The sequence below is a fragment of the Symphalangus syndactylus genome, chromosome 11 (assembly GCF_028878055.3).
Source record: "Symphalangus syndactylus isolate Jambi chromosome 11, NHGRI_mSymSyn1-v2.1_pri, whole genome shotgun sequence".
Lineage (NCBI taxonomy): Eukaryota > Metazoa > Chordata > Mammalia > Primates > Hylobatidae > Symphalangus > Symphalangus syndactylus.
This window is the reverse complement of record NC_072433.2, coordinates 98,515,844-98,535,065: the sequence shown is the minus strand read 5'-3', so window position 1 is coordinate 98,535,065 and position 19,222 is coordinate 98,515,844. Positions and strand designations below refer to the sequence as shown.

Below are 19,222 nucleotides of genomic sequence, written 5' to 3'. Positions count from 1 at the left end.
TCTACCAGGGCGCCCTCTTGTGGGGATGTTATTAATTATCTTGCAAGGAAAGGGACCTTATACCCTGTCGCCTTCACAAGGCACAATTGTGAAGATTCACTTGTCCTATGAAGCCTCAGTCATCAGGCTTCAAATAGATATGCTCTCTCCTCTCTTCTCACTGTGGTTGAACTGGTCTACTTCTCTGTTTGCTTAGTTCCTTCTGTAGCTGTTTGCTTCTAAGCACAGGTAACCTAAAGTTCTCTGTCAGGCAAAATGAATGTCCTGAGCATACTGCTTGCACCCTACTTGGACATTCTTCCAAATCTTCCTAAACGTGCAAGACCCAGGCTACCATGCAGTAGTAGCACGATCATAGCTCACTGTAATCTTGAACTCCTGGGCTCAAGCAGTCCTCCTGCCCTAGCCTCCTGAGTAGCCAGGACTGCAGGCACACACCACCATATCTAGCTAATTTTTTTGTAGAGACAAAGTCTTACTATGTAGCACAGGCTGGTCTCAAACCCCTGGCCTCAAGCAATCCTCCTGCCTCAGCCTCCCAAGGTGCCGAGATTACAAGTGTGAGCCACCATACCTGGCTTATGCTTCTTAATTTTCTCCAAATCTTAATCGCCCTTTAAGTCTCAACCTGAAAGTCTGGGTACAGTTGCTCTCACCCTCCAAGCAGGAAGTTGATAGATCTCTTTGATGTTTTCTCAGTCTTCCTTTTTTTTTTTTTTTTTTTTTTGAGATGGAGTCTTGCTCTCGTCCCCCAGGCTGGAGTGCGATGGCGCTATCTCGGCTTACTGCAACCTCTGCCTCCCGGGTTCAAGCGATTCTTCTGCCTCAGCCCCCCGAGTAGCTGGGATTACAGGCGCCTGCCACCACGCGTGGCTAGTTTTTGTATTTTTAGTAGAGACGGGGTTTCACCATGTTGGCCAGGCTGGTCTCGAACTCCTGTCATCAGGTGATCCACCCACCTTGGCCTCCCAAAGTACTGGGATTATAGGCGTGAGCCACTGCGCCCGGCCTCTGAGTCTTCTTTTTACTTATCAAAGTCTCCCAACAGACCAGGCTTACCAAGGAGAGAAATTATTTCTGTTTCTGACTATGTTGCTCCGGGTTATGATCCCAGTGCCAGCCTGTTATCTGTCACATAACAGGTGCTAAATAGGCATTGGATGACAAATGACCAGACTCCATTCACTCACATTGCACATGCTCTTCTTAACTGCTAATGCATACACATTTGGTGCAATTCCTTGGCAGTGCTGCACTGCTAACAACTTATTTACAAAGTAAACAACTACCCACACTCCCTGTGTATCAAACACAGAACTCCCTGGAGCGGAAAAGGAATCGACAAAGAAGATAAAGAGAAGTAGGGTCATAACCAGGAAAGAATGGTGTCTACAATTCCAAAGGAGGAGAGAAATGATCAGACAAAGTTTCACCTGCCGAGAGGGCAAAATTCTTAAGGGATTTACCCCTTATGTGGCCATTGTTAGAAACACTATCATGAGCAATTTCAGTTAAGTGCTGAAAATGACTGGCTCTGTGGTCAGAGACATAAACAGTACGATTTTTAATCACTCTTCAAGGTTTCCATGAAGAGTAAGGAAAGAGTATTAGAGGCTGCTACTTTGTGTACACTACAAGAATGGTCTCTAAGCAGGTGTTAGATTTTGTTAAGTTGCAATCTTCATGTGGCCCCAGTGACAGGCTCTGATTTGGATGGCCTTCCAGTTGGGACCAATGGAGCTTCACATCCCCCCAAATCACTGGGCCTCCTTTAAACATGTCTCATTTAGCCTCTTTGGTTTCTTATCAGGCTCAAGAAACAATCTAAGATTGCAAGCCAGTGCACTCTGGAGAAGGATAATTGCTGTGAATGACTAAAGAAGGCCTCTCAGCATTAGTGTTATCACGAGCTTGAAAACCTGCAAATCATATGATAATTATTCCTGAAGTTCCTTGGCAGCCCTTAAGTATAATTATCGTGTAATCTGCAAGGCACAGAATGTTTTCAAAACAAGCATGCATGGAAAAGAAATGGAATGAGCCCCTCCTTTTTTATTAGCATATCCCTGCTCCCAGGTCAAAGGTGATCAAGGTATGGGCAGCAACATGCCACATGAAGAGTGCCCTCCTTCAGGTAGGGAGGCACATCACCAGTGACTTGCCCTTGTCCTCCGATCATGACAGCCTTGTTTGCCTGCTGGCATTGAACAGCTATCTGTTCCACGGTGATCTGTGCTTTTGTGCTTTGTTTCCTTTCTGACACTGCAGGTGGGTACTGTATTTCCTAGGTGAGACATTCAAGTGAGTCCTAAGGATTTTAAGATTAACCCAGAGAAAATTAATTTTGTCAGGCATGGTAGATGGGAGGCTTTTTGCTTAGCTTAGATTGCCAAGTAGAAAGGAGAAAACTGGGTGAGTCCATAAAGCTTGTTGATTCTGCTCCTTATCCAAGGTGAGGTTGTCCCCCATCCTCCTGGAGAACACTGGTGATTACCTGCCTCCTCTGGAGCAGCACTGCACTGGTGTGAAATGCAACTCCATTTAAGAAAAAAGCAGGCTGGGTAGGGTGGCTCACGCCTGTAATCCCACCACTTGGGGAGGCTGAGGCGGGTGGATCACCTGAGGTCAGGAGCTCGAGACCAGCCTGACCAGTATGGTGAAACCCCGTCTCTACTAAAAATACAAAAATTAACCGGGCATGGTGGTATGTGCTTGTAGTCCCAGCTAATCGGGAGGCTGAGACAGGAGAATCACTTGAACCCAGGAGGTGGAGGTTGCAGTGAGCCGAGATCACACCACTGCACTCCAGCCTGGATGACAGAGTAAGACTCCATCTCAAAAAAAGAAAAAAAGCACAACAGTTTTACAGCTTAGGGTAGAAGACCAAGAAAATAAAATCATGCAGCTATTTGGGAGACATTAAATAAAAGGTGATTTTCAAATCTTAGCCGATCTCTAGCAGAGAAGTGCTTATTTAGCTGCAGTAGTGACGAGCAGCCTTTCCCATGTTCGATGATGGATGGAATCATTGGATTGTGAAGGCCTACAGGATAAAAGCTGTACATTAGTCCTCTTGGTATCAAAGGACACAGGTTCTGACACACAGAGGGCCCTACATGTGACTAAATGAATATGATCCCTTCTCTGTATAAAAGTCAAGTGTTTTTCGAGAAATCCTAACTTGTAGCAATTTGAGGTAGTAGACAAGACAGTGAAACGGGAATAGAGTCTGTATGGAGGCTATAGCCACTGTCCCCATGAATTATCAAATGTGCTCCTGCTCCCACCCTTATCCCTCACCACCCCTGCAACTCTACAGCAACTAACTCTACCCCAGTTAGGGCAAGAAGACCTTTTTCTTCAAATATCTATTCCTCTGACCAACTGACCAACCTCTGTCAGAACAGAGCAGGAAGACTCAGTATAAAACAGTGCTTAATCTCACACCTGACACAAAATAGCAAGTGAATTTTTTTTTTTTTTTTTTTTTTTTTTTTTGAGACAGAGTCTGACTCTGTCGCCCAGGCTGGAGTGCAGTGGCGTGATCTCAGCTCACTGCAAGCTCTGCCTCCTGGGTTCACACCATTCTCCTGCCTCAGCCTCCCGTGTAGCTGGGACTACAGGCACCCACCACTATGCCTGGCTAATTTTTTTTTTTTTTTTTGTATTGTTAGTAGAGATGGGGTTTCACCGTGTTAGCCAGGATGGTCTCGATCTCCTGACCTCGTGAACCGCCCACCTTGGCCTCCCAAAGTGCTGGGATTACAGGCGTGAGCCACTCCGTACAGCCGCGAGTGAATTTTTTAAAAATAAAATTGTGTGTTTTGGTTTATTTCATAAATATATTTAAAGAAAATTAAGGAAATATAGAAAAGTAGAAAACATTGAGAAAGCTACCCAGCATCACTACTCTAGCCTACTTTGTTAACGTATTTATCATATTTCCTTCTCATCTCTTTTCTAAGCAGTATTTGTTTTTGTTTTTCTGTTATTATGGGCATATAGTACATATAAATGCATCTTACTTTAACTTAAGTCATGATTGCTTCCCTGTAATATTATTGTACGCTTTTAATAAATATTTTCCATAGCCAAAGGATGATAAGAGTCGTAATTTATGTACCCATTGCTCTAGGGTGGCAACTCAAGATTATTTCAGTTTTCACCATTCACTAATAGTGTTGCAAGAAATGTCCTTATGCATACAGCATTTTCTTTCTTTAGAATTATTTTCATAGAGAAAAATTTTATAACATAAGGTTAGGTGAAGAGTTCCTAGGAATGACACCAAGATGGATCTGTAAAGACAAAAAAATTGACAAATTGGACCTCATTACATTAAAAATCTTTGCTTAATATGCTGCCAAGAGAATGAAGAAATAAGCTACAGACTTGAAGAATATATTCGCAAATCATCTATCTGACAAAGGCTACGTGCCCAAAATATATGAAGAACTATCAAGACTCATTGATAAGAAAACATATAACCCAATTAAAAAAGGGGCAAAGGACTTGAACAGGCATTTTACCAAAGAGGTTTTAAGGATGGCAAATAAATACATGAAAAGATGTTCAACATCATTGGCCATTAGATACATTCAAATACAATTAAACATTACTACACACCTTTTGAAATTGCTAAAATTAAAAATGCCAACAATACCAATGCTGGTAAGGAATTAGAACTCTCACACATTGCTGGTAGAAAGGAAAACTGGTAAAGCCACTGGAAAACAGTTTCACAGCTTTGTATAAAGCTAAACACACCCTTGCCACTGATAGCAACCCCACTCCAGGGCATTTATCCTACAATGGGGAAAACTAATATTACACACACACATGTGTAAGCCTGTACACATGTGTTCATAGTAGCATTATCTGTGGCCGCCAAAAACCTGAAATTACTCAGTGTCCTTCAACGAGCAAATGGATAAACGAACTGTGGTTTGTTCACACAATGGAATACTACTAAGTAGTAAAAAGGAACACACTATACTAAACAACTTAGGTAACTTTTAAAAGCATTCTGCTGGGTCAGAAAAGCCAGTCTAAAGGGTTACGTACGTTTCATTTATTTGGCATTTTCAAAAGACAAAACTACAACAGTAGAAACCAGATCCGTGGTTGCCAGGGGCTATAGGTAGGGGGTGTTACTATGAAGGGATAGCTTGAGGGAGTTTCTTGGAAGATAGAAAAGCTCGGTATCCCAATGGTGGTGGTGGTTATATGAATCTATATGTATGTTAAATCTCATAGAATTCTACTTCAAAAGAAAAAAAGTGACTTTACTGTATGATCATTAAAACAAATTAAGTTCAATTTTAAAAATAAAGAACTTTTCTTAAGTTGAATAAATGAAGCAAACAGCACTGATAGGATGAGAGTCCTATGGAGCTTCATTAGCTACTTAGCTCAACCTATGTGGAAACCAAGATGTGATGGGACTTGCCCAGGGTCATGGGCAAGCCTGAGATAAATGAGTAGGAAGAGTTACACCTTCCTGCTTCAGTGTTGTTTCCACAAAATGCTTGAGTCTCTTCAGCTGAAAGATGTGGTATGGAAACTTACAGAATTATTTGCTTCTCATGAATCCAGTCTAGAGAGGATATGGTGGGGACACGGAAGCGGAGGGGAATTACATCATGGCACTTGGAAAATTAGCCCCATTCTGCAGAAAATCTTGTTTTAATCAGCCTGAGACTATGTATTCTCTTGACTAAGGAGCAAACACAGTTAACTCTGCAGGGTTTCTGATCCCAGTGCTGTGTCAAAAGAAAAAGAAAAAGAAGTTCAGAAAGCTGCTCCTTGGTTGGCCCGTGAAAGCTTCCATAGATAGAGAAAAGATTAACAAATGATAACAAAGGTGTAAGACCTGAAAACCCCATAGAATTGTATAATCATTCCCCAAAATGAAGACAAAAGAAGCAATTCAATCTTTTACATCACTGAATTATCTATTATATGAAATATATGCCTTTAAATATAGATATTCTTGAGGCAAATTTATTTTTTTATCCATTGATAATGCTATTTCATGGTTGTTAAATGTTCTATTGAAGGCTGAAGAGGTTTAATATATTTTTCTGTTTTGTTTAGGATGACAACCAATCATAAAAGATATGCTGGAAAGTTTTAATTCAACTATCATGTATTTCATAAATGTTGGTTGTATTATTCATTATTCCATTTTTTAATCTAGTTTTTTTTTTTTTTTTTTGGAGACAGAGTCTCGCTCTGTCGCCCAGGCTGGAGTGCAGCGGCGTGATCTTGGCTCACTGAAAGCTCCGCCTCCTGGGTTCACGCCATTCTCCTGCCTCAGCCTCCCGAGTAGCTGGGACTACAGGTGCCCGCCACCACACCCGGCTAATTTTTTGTATTTTTAGTAGAGATGGGGTTTCACTGTGTTAGCCAGGATGGTCTCGATCTCCTGACCTCGTGATCTGCCTGCCTTGGCCTCCCAGAGTGCTGGGATTACAGGCGTGAGCCACTGCGCCTGGTCTTTTTTCTCTAGTTTTTTTTATAGTCTCATGGTCATTGAAAAAACCTCAGGGTAATAAAGCAGCATAGATATGTTAATAAATAAGACAATTACAATTCTAAATAAATCAACCCAGAAATAAATTTGTAAATACATTACCAGCTTCTTGGATATTGCAATAATGGATCACATATATTGTAAAAATTGAAATTTTAATAACAAAAATATATATCTAGCTTGGATTTGTGTCAAAAAATCAATTCTAACATACTAACAATGTAAACATTTCTTAATAATTTTTGATATACCTTGAAATATTGAAAATACATTATATGTTTTTCACTTAGGGAGGGAGGAAGGAAGGAAGGAAGGAGGGAACGAGGGAAGGAACTCATTGGACATAAAACTCCTACAGCTAGTTTCAAGAATTTGGGTTGAGGTTTCAAGACGTCAAATTAGGGGAAGGGAGAATAAAATAAAGCAGAAGGAAAGAATTCTCACTATTTAGACTATGTGTTTGTTGAGGAAAGGGGTGGGAAAGCTGTTTTAAATTCTGAACTAGAATTCTAGGAGTATCTCCTTAGAACTAGTGTTAGTTATGGTGAGCTTAGGTCAGTTCAGGTTTATCTAACTTCAGGTTCATTGTTGGCTTATGAGGCCTGGAGGGGATGGCCTACAAACCCCAATACCATATGAGTGGTCTATAGTGAAATGTCTCTTGTGCCCAACTTCTTAGTTACAAACAATCCAACTGTTCTTAAGCTGATGACTTGTCTGCGTTCAAAGGGCAGAACTTCTTTGTTTGGAATACGTAGAAACACAGTGAATAACTTCATTTAATGGCCCTATATATGGATGTCCTCTGCGTTCCTCTTCATCAGGCTATCTCTTCACAATCTTTTCTTATTTCTAAAAGTTAGAGTTTAGTTAGGATGGGGAAAAGTGGTGGCTTATGAGTTTATGTTGAAAACCAAGAAAGGAACCATCCAAGTGAGTAGTTGTTCAGAAGGAAGATGTTCCATTTTATAGCCCCTTTCTGGCCATTTTGTGACACCAGAAAAATCCTGGAATTTTCATTATGTCCTTTTGGAGTAAAAAGGTCTGTTTGGTAAAGTCTTCGACAGTCAAAAATAAAGGAGTTCGTATGGCATACCTCTCAAGGATATTTGCATTTTAAGAGAAAGCAATCCAAAATCTAAAAGAAAAAAAAATCACTGAATGAGAAATTCTGTGTGACTTGTATACATGTGATGTGTATATCATTCTATATAATACGTATACATATGTATTTTTACATTTACGTGAGAGACATTTCAGAGTGGACCATGTTTTATTAATCTCTGTGTTCCTGGCATCTGAAACATGACATGGTACTGAGGAGATGCATCACACAAGATGCAGAGTGAATAAATGAATGAAAGCTCACCAAAACTGCACTGTAAGACCCATAGCAATGAGGATCTATATGTTTTGGTAGGCAGAAGTCTTACATTTACCACTACTCCTCTTTAATAAGTGTTTAAGATTACTTACAGTGGGTAAAAACCACATGCATATGTACCGTCCACTAAAGAAATAGGAAAAAATGGGAGAAGTCATTCAAGGAAAGCTTAATAAGGATGGCACTGCATTCATTCATTCAATCACGCTTTGATATATATGCTTTGCAAAATTATCAATGCATAACAGCAGTTCTTCTTATACTCGGCCACGGAGAACATTGAGGTAGGATCCAAGGCAGAGTGGATGGGCATTTTTCTGGAGTTTAGAAATCTAGTTGATATATGTAATGGCTGCCAAGTCAAGAGCCTGAGATGCCATAATCAACAGGTACTGTATGTAGCAACATAAAAGAGCATGACAGTGTTCTATGTCTATCAATGACTTCAAAGTTTGTTCTTAGGGCTTCAAGGAGTACTTTCCCTCTGCCCTTCTAATGTGATTTGGCTTTTCATTTCCTTTAAGTTTCAGAAAGGTCTGAAAATGATTTCGATTCCAGAGCAATGGCATGATATTAAGAACCTTAAACAGGAAAACAAGAGAAAGAGACAGACAGGCAGAGAGAGACTTTTTTTGGCTGGTACACGATACGCTTTCGCTGAACTGTGCCAAACCCATCACTCATTGCCCTCACTAATCTGCTTAAAAGAGAAGAAGAATCATAACAGTTTTGTCCATTTTGCTCTTTAACATGTATAAATGGAGCCAGAGAAAATCTCTAAGAGGAGGGATAGGAATTATTTTGTTTGCTTGCTACCTTGTGGTTATGCCTATATTACCTCAATATTTGATTTGCAGAAGTAACAGGAAAATGTGATAATGTCTCAATTGCAAAATCAACTCAGAGAAGTATTTCAGGAGAAGTAGTTAGCTTTATTGAAGTAAAAGATGTTTTCCTACAAAGTTGGGGTTTGGTGTTGCAGGAAAACAATTGCAATTGAGTTGTACATATCTCAAATCTGACTGTAGTCTGACTTGTGTGTAGGGTCTACTTGTGTGAATGTCAAGTGGTAACTAGCAATAACTGTTCAATGAATGATTGCATGGTGCTTTTGACCCATAAAAACATGGACCAGGCCTACAAATACTTAAGCATTTAATTAAGCATGAAGTTGATACTTCAGCTCAATAAAAAGAAGAATTTTCTCAAATTAATTTCATTCAAAAATGGAAGAGGAAAATTATTTTTTAAAAGAATGAATGATCTTGTAGAATATTTACTCTCCAATTCTGTGTGCAAGCAGAGTCAGAAAAATTATTGATAAGGAATCTAGTAGAGGGCATAAATATACAACATCTAAGATTACTTACAACTCATTCAACTTAGACAGCGTAATTCTATTGTTTTGTGGTAAATATGTTGCTTAATATTAAAGATTGTTTAAAGCATTAATCTCCTTTTTTCCTTTTTTAAACATCTTTTATTTTAGGTTCCGGGGTGCATGTGCAGGTTTCATATATAGGTCGACTCGTGTAACAGAGTTTTTTTGTACAGATTATTTCATCACCCAGGCACAAAGCCTGGTACCCAATAGTTATTTTTTTCTGCTCCTCTCTCTCCTCCCACCCTACACCCTCAGGTAGGTCCCAGTATCTACTGTTCTCCTCTTTGTGCTCATGTGTTCTCATCATTTAGCTTCTACTTAAAAGTGAGAACATGTGGTATTTGGTTTTCTGTTTCTGTGTTCGTTTGCTAAGGATAATGATCTCTAGCTCCATCCATGTCCTTGCAAAGGACATGACCTTGTTCTTTTTTATGGCTGCATAGTGCTCCATGGTGTATATGTGCCTCATTTTTTAAATCCAGTCTACCATTGATGGGCATTTAGATTGATTCCATGTTTTTGGTGTTGTGAATAGTGCTTCAGTGAAGATACATGTGCATGTGTCTTTATGATAGAGTGATTTACAGTCCTTTGGACATATACCCAGTAATGGGATTGCTGGATCAAATGGTAGTTCTGTTTGTAGCTCTTTGAGGAATCACCACACTGCTTTCCACAATAGCTGAAGTCATTTACACTCCCAACAACAGTGTATAAGCATTCCCTTTTCTCTACAACCTCACCAGCTTCTGTTTTTGTTTATTTTTTGACTTTTTAATAATAGCCATTCTGACTGGTATGAGATGGTATCTCATTGTGGTTTCGAACTGCATTTTTCTTACCATCAGTGATGTTGCACTTTTATTCATATGCAAAGCATTAATCTCTTACCCACGTCGTTCTTTCTTCAATTTCTTCCTTTCTTCAATGAAAAGCATTGATAAAAATATTGGTGACCACTGATGTAATTGTGCTATACGAATATATCTTCTATCACTTCAAGCTAGGATATATATTTATATATATACTACATATATCCATGTATTCCTATATATAAAATTATTTTAAAAGATTCTCAGACCTCAGTTCTATAATTGATTTATTTACATATCAATTAATTTTCTTTATCTATTATGAACATTAAGTTCCAAGCAGTAACACCTGGTCAATAAGATCAGCAAAACACCCTAACTGACTTCTACTATTCTACTTACTACTGAAAGGGATTTTTTATTTGATGACTCTGTCTACAACTTGGCAAAGGACCTATATGCCATTGAAACTAATGACAATAGGCTGCTATAAGCCTCAAGTAGGAGTTCATATTTGTAATTTTTTTCCAAATTAACCTTTCTTTTAATGAAATAATAATATGATAAATGTATGTATAGAAATGTATAATTTGTAAAGCAACTCCACATACTTATTTGATATGGTACTTTTCATGCCTTTTTATAGCCCCACAACAATCCTGTTATTATTACCATTTTACGGATAAGCACATTTAGGCTCAGAATAGTCAAATGACTTTTCCAAAGTTACCCAAATAGTAAGTGATTGAGTTGAGACTGAAAACCCAGTTTTCTGATTCTGGATGCCACATTCTTTCCCCAGTTTATTAATAATTGATAAATGTTCTTAGCAATTTCTTCAAAATGATAATTGAGTTAATGAGGTTCTTTAATTGCTATTTGCTTACTCTTCATTGTAAAATATAGGAATGTGATAAACGTAAATACTATAGAAATAGGCCCTGTAGAAACAGATGGTTGGCATTAAAGAATTTGCTTAACGTCACTTTAGAAGTTACAATAATGATATAAAACTTTTTAATAAACACAATTAGAAAGCATTTACATGTTTACAGGATCTGCTACTATGGAATGAGATTACAAATTAAACTGTGCTATAATTTCATATAGTAATATAACATGAATGTATCTACATGACTAAAGCAGTTGTTCTGTTTTTAATATTGCTAATTAATTAACGTTTCCTATCTTTGTTTACATTTTTCACATAGCAGAATATCTTTTTCTCAAATTCTTTTGCTAATTATCTTTTTAAAAATATCTGATTTCAGCGTCTACTTTTAGACTATAAGCTTTTTGAGTACTGACACTATATCTAGATTATATTTCTTCCTTGTGACTAACACACATTTAGAAAGAGGAGTGCTTCAATAAATGTGTATCAAATTGAATCAAACGTTCAAACAGATGAGTTTCTACAAGATCCCACTTTATGATCTTTGATAATTTCCCTCAGCTATTTATGTTTCTCAACAAAATGAGAACCGTTATTTTCAACATGGATGACCACCCCTTCTTTCCTGAAATCATCTCATCTCTTGCCTGGAAAACACTGCTCTCCCGGTTTCCGGCTCCCCATCTTGATTTGCCACTGTCTTGGCCCTTAGTGTTGGTGCCTCCCAGGATCCATTTTTCTACCTGTTTCTATTTCCTTTCCAGATTACCCCTGGGTATCTTTTTCTCCATTCCCATCCACCACAACTTTTACAGAGACTCCTATCCTTTCTCTTCAACGAACTGACCTCCCAATCCATTCTCCATGTTACAGCCTGAGATCTCATTATAAAGTGAAAAGTGTGACCATGTCCCTCTTGACTTAAATTATACTTCATTGGCTCACCCTTCACCTTAAGATAAAATCCAACTTCTCAGCAGAGCCTCGATGCATTCCATGATCTGACCCTTCTCCCTCCTCTAGCTTCTTCCCTTGCCCCTGTTCTCTAGTGCAAGCCATATCAGCCTGCTTTTATTTTTCCATACACACTATCTTTCCTTATGCATTTAGACCATTGCAGGTATCTCATACTTTCAGGGCAGAAATGAAAGAAGGAGGTGGAGAAGACATACCCCATTCTAGCAGATTGGAAGAAACCGGACATTCAGAGACAGTATGTTAGTGGCAGTTTCCAAGAGGAGAGGAAAGTAGGCTGGGTCCTAGAAACCTGTTGTTAATAAGAAAATAAGAATGTAATCTGGAGGGTGGAATACCCTTGTGGGTTTCTTGAAAAGGAAAGACAAGGAAAATTTGTGGAGAAGAAAGAAGAAATGTTGTTACCCACAGTCAACTCGAGAGCTAAGAGAACCACGAAACTTTCTTGATCTGATTCTCATATTTCTCTGGTAGGTGATATTTCACCTATTTTCTCTGACCTTTCCTCCCCTGATTATTTACAAAATGAATAATGGCTAGTATTTACTGAGAATGTAATATGCACCAACTGTTTTTCTTAAGTGCTTTATAGAATGTCTTATTTAATTATCACATCAGCCTTAAGAGACAGGTGGTTTTATTCCCTTCTTACAGATGAGGACACTGATGAACATGAAAGTCAACTGACCTGAAATAACTTTCCAAGCTAGCACAGCTAAGAAGAGGAGTAATTTGCTCATGTATCTGTCTAGAATCAGGCTTAAAGAAAATTGACATCTCTTAGACAGCCTAGCTCTCTCATCTGTCGGTAAGGGCTTTGTTTTCAGGGAAGACTTTTTATCATAAAACAGTTCTTTTGTGACTGATACTAAATATATTACATTTTGTCGCTTTTATTTAATGATTTCCATGTGCATACATACCATGAAATTTCTCCTAGTGACCAACAAGGATAACTGTTGGTCCATAGTTGCGAAAATTAATCTCAGGAATAGAATAAAGCACTTGGCAGATATAAAATATCAACTACACTATACTCCATGTTTTGTGTGTGCTTGTGAGCCAACTGAAATTCAAAGTAATAGGCTGTGTCTAGTCAACAATACAATAGGAAAAGGATGTTGGCATGGTATTTTCAGACATCTGGATGGCTAAATAAGATTACTGCTAAGAGCTAACTAAAATTGTCTGGTAGATGTAATCAAAACAGATACAATTCAGAATAACTCAGACAAAAAGAATATTTCCTCCGGTTAGAGTCATTTTAAGAGGAATTTGAAATCAATGCAAACCATGTCTTCGAGGTTTTCCTTCACCATGTGAAAACAAAGGCTCTGCCTGTATAGAAATAATGGTAGAACTATATAAAGGGCAGTTGGTTTTTCAGCTGATGAGCAATTGGGAGCCATTTTATTACTCAAACTACTTTTCCAGGAGCTACCATCAAAGCACTCATGAAGGTTCTTCTTTTTTCTTACCATCCATGAGTGTTAATAAAACAGAAAGTGGAAAACTTACTGTCACAATGATGAGAATTTGGCCAAAAATTACTCAGTCTTTGAACTGAGCTTAAACTAAGTAGTAGTATATAACATTAGAATTCTGGTCACTTAAATTAAGGACATTTGTAAACTATTCAAATTAACAAAACAAAGCAAACAGACAGGAAAACAAGTTATATGTGGTAGATGGATGGGGGAAAAGTGATAAAACTGGCCAGTTTGGTAGAAAGATCGAATCAGTGAGAGTAGTCAAAATAGCCTGTGTAAGTTACTAAGGTTTAGTTTACTTTAACAAATATTTATTCTGCATTTTCAACCATGCAATCATCACTGAACTAAGTGATGAAAAAAGACATTGTCTCTTCCTTAAATGTCTTAAATATATAAATTGATACTTGCAGTTTAGTTCCATACATTGGAGTTGAATGTATCAACAAGAATCAGAGTTTCTGTAGATGTCGGAACACAATATTGGGTATAGGAGAAGTAAAGAGAATCAGAAAGTGGGTCACATTTTCTATGACTAAAGATGGAATTTACAAGATGGCTTTAACGTTCCCTTCAGCTTGACTAAACTTTAGACATGTTTCTTTCTGATTTTAGGCCCTTGACCTCTCCTTCTTAGAACATTTACTTTAGAATATTTGTAAATTATTTATCTGCCTCCTTTGAGATATAAATCTTTTAAAAAGCCCCTTGCCGATTGTACAACTCAGAACTGTCCTTCTCAAGGACCTTGGAGCCATTCCACTGAAATGTAATCATCAAGGAAACCATGCCCTATCTTCCAGTCTCTGTGGGAGAATAAGAGCCTAACTTCCATGGAGAGAATTAGTAAGCTCAGGTGAACTAATCACCAAGAAAACCATTTGCAAACTTAAATAACTCAATTTGCTGGATATATCCCATTGATAAATCTCCTTCAAACATCCTCCAGTATTTTTCTACTAGCTCATCTCAGCTCTTAAAATACCTCCTGAGTTCAGACTTCGTTCTGGTCTCACTCCCTATTGCAACAGCCTTGAAGAAAGCCTTCCTTGCCTGTTTCACTTTGTATGGTACAATTTTGCTTTGACAACAGAAAGTCAACAAATAGACAAACAGAGGGGACCTTTCCAGGCAGAAAGCACAGCATTGGTGAAGACCTAGAAACATCATATTTTACTACGTATTTGTGGAGATCTAGATCTAGACATATTTGCTACATCTGTGAGGCTACCATCCTGTCTGCCTAAACCAGCCTTGTGTGCATTTGTATCTGAAGACCTTTCACCTCTACCTCATTGGCAGTACCAAGATTCAGATCCTGCTTCTGAGAATCCCATCCATTGTCTTCTACTCTCTCCCTCCCAGTCTGGAAGAATCTTATTTAAGATCTACATTCTCATTCTTATTGTACTGCATTTTCCTCTGTTCCCTCCATACAATCTGTGAGGCAAGTAGCTCTGAGTACAAATCACCCTGCTACAGTCCTTCCCTGCGGTTAGAAAGTAGAGCTGGTTAACTGTCTTAATACGGAATAAGAATAATGAAAAATTTAGGCAGAAAACATAAATTTTGTGGAAGATATTAACTTATCAGACCAAGTCCAGCCTTGTCTCCAAAGCAGTTCTTAATGACTCAGATTTATTTAGAGGTCTCATATCTGTGATCCCAAGGCCCCACTCCACCCAGCATAATGGGATCTCTGTTCTGGGGTACTCCTGACACTGAGTCTAAAGGTGCAGAATTTTCTTCAGTTTGTTTCTTCTTTAGGTCTGTGATGAGAACTCTTCAATGTCCACTCACTCCTTCCCATCTTCTTGAAGAAAAAAATCCTAAGGGGTCTTGTAGTAGTATAGCTCTGCCATTCTATAGAGGGAAATCAGGCCCAGAGAACTGTAGGAAAAAACCTAAATGCACGAAGCTTGTCAATTATACAGTCTGGATTAGATGGATTAGAATCCATAACTTTTTTCTTGAGACAATATCTTGCTCTGTCACCTAGGTTAGAGTACAGTGGCACGATCATAGCTCCCTGTAGCTTCCAGGTCCTGGGCTCAAAGGATCCTCCCACCTCAGGCATGTGCCACCATGACTGGCTAAGAACCCATAACTCCTTATTTCTTTAGTGCTTGACCTCTCTAAACTATACCCTGAGTATCCATGGGCAACTTGCATGATCATTTGAGGTTTCAGATTTTTTACCTGTAAAATGTGATCATGGTAGCCACTTCACAGGACTGTTGTGAAGAGAAACAAAGTGGGTGAGTACTTGGTGCAGTCTGACAGTTTGTGTTCTACAAAAGCTAGATCTCTCGCCAGTTTTCTTTTTGCCTTTGTCTATCATAGCATTCACCACACTGCACTGACATCTTTTATTTATGTCTCTTTCTCAATTCATTGCAAGCTCCTTTGGGAAAAGAATTGGTATTTATTCGATAATCTATTCCTAATATTTCATCCAGTAGAGTTGCCTAGTAAATATTCTTTAAATAAATGAAATGTTAAAGTGCTTAAAAAGAGGTGTAAACATAGCCACCGACTTTATGGGCACCAAAACGTTTAAAAATAACCCTCTCTTAGGAAATGAGGAACGGAGAACTATTGTTTAATAACTGGCACACAGAGTTTCTATTTGGGATGATGAAAAAGTCCTGAAAATGGATGGATAGTGGTGATGGTTGCACAACTTTGTACTAAATACCACTAAGTTGTACACTTAAAAATGGTTAAAACGGCGAATTTTACGTTTTACATAGTTTACCGCATTTTTAAAAAAGCCTCTGAGAAGTTTCATTTATAGAGAACACTTTGTAGTATTATAGGAAGAAGAATAGAGTTCACGTTTAGACCCGTCGGAGACTTGGTCTCAATCTGGAAGTTACTTTCTCTTCTCCCCTCTAACAAAAGGGAGATGGAATGTGATTCTCTCTCCATCTCTGCAGCTGTGCCAGGCAGAGGCAGCAGCAAGAGCTACAGAGACATTCTTCCTGCACATGCGAAGAGAGTTATTGCTGAGCAAGAAATGACTGGTGACAGCCATCTCCGGGAGAGTGTATCAGAAAACTTTAAATACAGTCACCAACCCTGTAATTCAAACCCAAACGTTTAGGACCTGCAGATACAGAGACTAAAAATATTTTGTATTTGTAAATTAGAGCACTGACCCCATAGGCACTTAGGCCTTCTCTTAAACTTGCACAGGCTGCTGGGTGAGTCTCTGACAACCTCCCCAGCAACCAGCCTTTCTTCTGCCTTCATCTTCCTGCTTCAGCCTGTGTCCCAATCGTGTTAGTCTATAGCATTCACTGTCCAGCACCAACAGAACAGTTAGCCAGAGGGAGGCTGGAGTCACCTACTGTTAGGTAGCACTGGGGTGGAAAGACCAATATTCGCCATATCCAGAGTGCACATGTTAGGTAAGCAGTACCCCTTACACAACACTACCTTTGCCAGGTTTCTTGTTGTCTGGGTGTGCAGGCAGGCTATGGAGGTCCTCAGAAACACTGCCTACCTCTTCTGACAAGCCCCTTGGGCTCTAAGAGGAAGAGCTGTGACTCCTAGTTCCCTTTCTCTCCTGTCTTTCTAATTTGCTGAAGGAGAAAATATGACTTAAGCAATACTGAACATTTGTTTAAAACACAAAAATTTCTTGGTGATTAAAAAATTACAGCTAGTGTTGGCCGGGCGCAATGGCTTACGCCTGTAATCCCAACACTTTGGAAGGCCGAGGTGGGCAGATCACCTGAGGTCAGGAGTTCAAGACCAGCCTGGCCAACATGGTGAAACCCTGTTTCTACTAAAAATACAAAAATTAGCCAGGCGTGGTGGCACGTGCCTGTAATCCCAGCTACTCGGGAGGCTGAGGCAGGAGAATTGCTTGGACCTGGCAGGCAGAGGTTGCAGTGAGCCTCGCACCATTGCACTCCAGCCTGGGCAACAGAGTAAGACTCCATCTCCACTAAAAAAATATACATATATATATATATATATATATATATATATATATATTTATATATAGCTAGTGTTTTATAGCCACCTAGTGGCTGAAATTGGGCTTTACAATTGGAAATTCAATTTTCACTCAAAATTAATTTTGCTATTTAAATACTTTATTTGCCATCTAAATACTTCTTTAAGAGAGATGACGTATGGGAGCTTAGATTAACTAAGGAGATGAAACATGAGGAAGCCAAATTTCAGAATGCTTCCTAAAGAGCCTTTAAACTTCTGGGTTCTCCAAATGTACACAACTGAGTCTTGGTTCTTAAGGTATGATGATAATGATAACAATAGGTATATTAGCATAGCTAACATCATTTGAGTGCCTAGTATGTACCAGGCAATATTCTGAATGCTTTTTGGTAGTATTTATTTAATCTCTGCAACAACTCTATGATGTAAATTCTCTTATGCTCAATTCTTAAAAGAGAAATCTAAGACAGAAGTGAAACACTTTGTCCCAAGACCAACAGCTATTAACTAGTAAGGTCAACATATTTTTTTTCAGCCGGGCACGGTGGCTCACGCCTGTAATCCCAGTACTTTGGGAGGCCGAGGCGGGCGGATCACAAGTTCAGGACATCGAGAGCATCCTGGCTAACACGGTGAAATCCCGTCTCTACTAAAAATACAAAAAAATAGCCAGGCGTGGTGGCGGGCGCCTGTAGACCCAGCTACTCGGGAGGCTGAGGCAGGAGAATGGCGTGAACCCTGGAGGCGGAGCTTGCAGTGAGCCGAGATCACGCCACTGCACTCCAGCCTGGGCAACAGAGCGAGACTCCGTCTCAAAAATAAAAAAGATTTTTTTCCCCTTTTTGATTAACTTTTATTTTAGGTTCGGGGGTACATGTGCAAGTTTGTTATATAGGTGAACTCGGATCACAGGGGTTTGTTGTACAGATTGTTTCATCAGCCAGGTACTATGCCTGGTACCCAATAGTTATTTTTTCTGTTCCTCTCCCTCCTCCCAACCTTCACCCTCAAGCAGGCTCCAGTGTCTTTTGTTCCTTTCTTTTTGTATCCATGGGTTTGTATCATTTAGCTTATAAGCGAGAACGTGTGGTATTTGGTTTTCTGTTCCTGCATTAGTTTGCTAAGGATAATGGTCTCCAGCTCCACCCGTGTTCCCGCAAAGACATGATCTTGTTCTTTTCTATAAAGCCAAGATTTAAGATCCAAGAATCCAGTTCCAGAACCTTAAGCCTGTTTAGCATAGGGTAAATATGTACATCAAGTATACTTAGGGCAGTGGAATCAAATAGGCTCCCCTGCAATCTTAAACTTGCTTATATTTTAACTCATATATGGTTAGGTTTCAAACACGTGGGAGAGAAGAACCCTAGGAATTTAGAGATGGAACTTGATAAAGGCATTTCTCAGAAAAATTTCAGACAGCAGGAACTTGACTTCAAAGGTTGGTGTGACGTGGGCAGGCACAGAGGGGGAAGCACAGCCCAAGTACGAGCGGACGGCAGGATGGGTGGAGGCAGCCATGCAGTGGAGTGAGGAGAGGAAGTGTGGGTGAGTCAGCAAAAGGATGTGATGAGGCGGAGAACGGGGGCACTCGCGTGGGGACAGAGGAAAGGCAGGAAGGTCAGATTGGGCCATATTGTTCATGTAGGATCTTCATGTTAGATGAAGAAGTTAGATCTTTAGCTCAACAGTTATATGGAACTATTGAGAGTTTAAAAATATTTATTGCCTTTATAATTTTTCAAAGCAAGTTGTGCCTAATGTGAAATATTTGGAAA

The 19,222-nt window shown here is 39.2% G+C and overlaps 1 long non-coding RNA gene across 2 annotated transcripts; it reads right to left on the bottom strand.

Moving 5' to 3' along the window:
• Positions 1-3,547: 3,547 nt before the first annotated feature.
• Positions 3,548-17,970, bottom strand: LOC129492911 (uncharacterized). Of its 2 annotated transcripts, XR_008660991.2 has the most exons (4): positions 12,183-17,970; positions 10,146-10,225; positions 7,632-7,673; positions 3,548-5,762 (listed from the first exon to the last, which is right to left on the bottom strand). It is a non-coding gene; the product is annotated as an uncharacterized lncRNA (long non-coding RNA). The 2 variants fall into 2 exon arrangements; XR_010114477.1 differs by having other exon boundaries at positions 3,548-7,673.
• Between the last annotated feature and the right edge of the window lie 1,252 nt (positions 17,971-19,222).